This window comes from Belonocnema kinseyi, chromosome 8 (genome assembly GCF_010883055.1).
Source record: "Belonocnema kinseyi isolate 2016_QV_RU_SX_M_011 chromosome 8, B_treatae_v1, whole genome shotgun sequence".
Lineage (NCBI taxonomy): Eukaryota > Metazoa > Arthropoda > Insecta > Hymenoptera > Cynipidae > Belonocnema > Belonocnema kinseyi.
The window spans coordinates 995,237-998,213 of record NC_046664.1 but is presented as its reverse complement, the minus strand read 5'-3'; the positions used below and the strand labels follow the sequence as shown (position 1 = coordinate 998,213).

The following is a 2,977-nucleotide window of genomic DNA, read 5'->3' as shown; positions in this document are numbered from 1 at the left end:
TAAATTTCAATTTCGAAGGTTAAATTTTAAAAATGTTTAAAGTTCAATTGTAAAAGTTAAATTTTTTAAACTTTTAAATTTCAATTTTACAAACTTTTTACATTTACATTTTTAAAACTTTTAAATTTCAATTGTAAAGGTTAAATTTTTAAAACTTTTAAATTTAAATTTTAAAAGTTAAATTTTTTAAGCTTTTAAATTTTACTTTTAAAAGTTATATTTTAAAGACTTTTAAATTTCAATTTTACAAACTTTTAACAGTTAAATTTTAAAAACTTGTAAATTTCAATTGTAAAAGTTGAATTAAAACTGTTAAATTTCAATTTTACAAACTTTTAACAGTTAAATTTAAAAAACTTTTAAATTGCAATTTTAAAGGTTGAATTTTAAAAACTTTTAAATTGCAATTTTAAAGGTTAAATTTTTAAAACTTTTAAATTAAAATTTTAAAAGTTATATTTTAAAAACTTTTAAATTTCAACTGTAAAAGCTAAATTTTAAAAACTTTTAAATTTTAATTGTAAAGGTTAAATTTTTAAAACTTTTAAATTTAAATTTTAAAGTTATATTTTAAAAACTTTTAAATTTAAATTTTACAAACTTTTAACAGTTAAATTTTGAAAGTTAAATTTTTAAAACTTTTAAATTTAAATTTTAAAAGTTAAATTATAAAAACTTTTAAATTTTAATTTTAAAAATTATATTTTAAAAACTTTTAAATTTCTATTTTACAAACTTTTAACAGTTAAATTAAAAAAAATTTAAACTTCAATTGTAAAAGTTTAATTTTTAAAACTTTTAAATATAAATTTTAGAAACTTTTAAATTGCAATTTTAAAGGTTATATTTTTAAAACTTTTAAATTTAAATTTTAACAGGTATATTTTAAAAACTTTTAAATTTCAATTGTAAAGGTTAAATTTTTAAAACTTTTAAATTTAAATTTTAAAAGTTAAATTATAAAAACTTTTAAATTTTAATTTTAAAAATTATATTTTAAAAACTTTTAAATTTCAATTTTACAAACTTTTAACAGTTAAATTAAAAAAATTTCAATTTCAATTGTAAAAGTTTAATTTTTAAATTGCAATTTTAAAGGTTAAATTTTTAAAACTTGTAAATTTAAATTTTAACAGGTATATTTTAAAAACTTTTAAATTTCAATTTTAAAAGTAATATTTTGAAAACTTTTAACAGCTAAATTTTAAAAACTTTTAAATTTTCAATTTTATAGATTACATTTTAAAAACTTTTAAATTTAAATTTTAAATGTTATATTTTAAAAACTTTTAACAGTTAAATTTTAAAAACTATTAAATTTCAATTTTAAAGATTAAATTTAAAAAAATTTTAAATTTCAATTTTGAAAGTTAAATTTTTAAAACTTTTAAATTAAAATTTTAAAAGTTATATTTTAAAAACTTTTAAATTAAAAAAAGTTTTTTTTTATAAGTTTTATGGTTAAATTTTGGGTTAAAAAAATGTAATTTAAGAAATAAAAAACGAATTTTCAAGAAATCACTTTAATTGTCAGCAATAGCTGAAGAATGTTAGATTAACTAAAAACTTAAATTAATTTTCAACACTTAAAAAATATTATCATTAGAAAACTGGAAATTGTGTTTAAAAAAATACAGTTTAGCCCCTCCTTAAATGTAAATAAAAATTAAATTTTCATTAAATTACATACCTGAGATCGTTCGCAAACTTCCGGATAATGATGTAGAAGTACAGCAATCAGATAATACGTGGCTCCACATCTTCTTTCCGGTTTCATGCTGCTGATCAAATACACGAATTGTTTAACATTTTGCATAGATATTTGTTTATGCAATTCCGGCATTTCCTTGCCAGTGACTGCCAAAGCGGCCAGAACTTTACAGGCAATTGTCAGATCGGAAATATTGCTTTGGGCACTCTCCAGTGTCTGAGTTGCTTTTGTCATCCATAAGGCTCCATATTTCAGTAAAGACTCTCTAGAAAGTCTTGGTAGAATTTCAAAAAGGAATTTTAATCCCCCAGTACGAGTGTGTGCTTTATTACACTTTGTGTTGATTGACGTTATAATTATATTTTCTATTGAATCCATCTGGAAGGAAAGCTCTAATAATATTCTGAGAGCAGTTATTATTTTGAGAAATTTCATTCAAAATAATTTGAAATTAAAATTCTTCAACGTCGAATATTCAAATCTAAGTACGGAATTCTTGGAAATTAAAAAATGCAGAATTCAAGGATCAAATTTGGATAACACAAATGAGGTCGAGAAATCTAAACCTGTCTGGAATTCGTGAAACAAAAATTCCTCGACTTTTCCAGACAAAAAATACATTTTTTAGGTTCCTTTTTTTATAGAAAAAAATTATGGTGAGTTATGCCGCCTAATCTCACGCGCATTTTTAACAAAAAGGGATTAGTTTTTGACAGAATTGTTGAATTTTTTATAAGATTTATTAAATTTGAATCAAGTAGTTGAATTTTTAAATAGAGACATGAATTATAAACCAATAAGAATAATATTATAATGAGGACAAATGTTTAAAAATGTAGTTGAATTTTCGACTAAAAAATATCAATTTACCATTAAAAACGGAATATATGTTTTTCCGGTTTCGTAAAAATTGTTTACGATCAATGAAATTTAAAAAAATTGAACTCTATTCTAAACATTTGTTCAATTTAAGTAATAAAAAATAAACATCAAATTAAAGCATTCAAAGTGGATCTCTTGAATTTAAAACTTTTAAAATAAAAATTTTAAGTTTTTAAAATTTAACTTTTAAAATTGAAATTTAAAACTTTTTAAAATTTAATCTTTAAAATTGCAATTTTAAAGTTTTTAAAATTTAACCTTTAAAATTGAAATTTGAAATTATTAAAAATTTAACTTTTACAATTGAAATTTAAAAGTTTTTAAAATATAACTTTTAAAATTTAAACTTAAAAGTATTAAAAATTTAACCTTTAAAATTGCAAT

At 18.4% G+C, this 2,977-nt stretch overlaps 1 protein-coding gene across 1 annotated transcript in view; it reads right to left on the bottom strand.

Annotated features, from left to right (window-relative positions):
- LOC117177779 (proline-, glutamic acid- and leucine-rich protein 1-like) overlaps positions 1-2,977 on the bottom strand; it is a 51,352-nt gene that overhangs the window by 12,487 nt on the left and 35,888 nt on the right. The window lies entirely within an intron of this gene.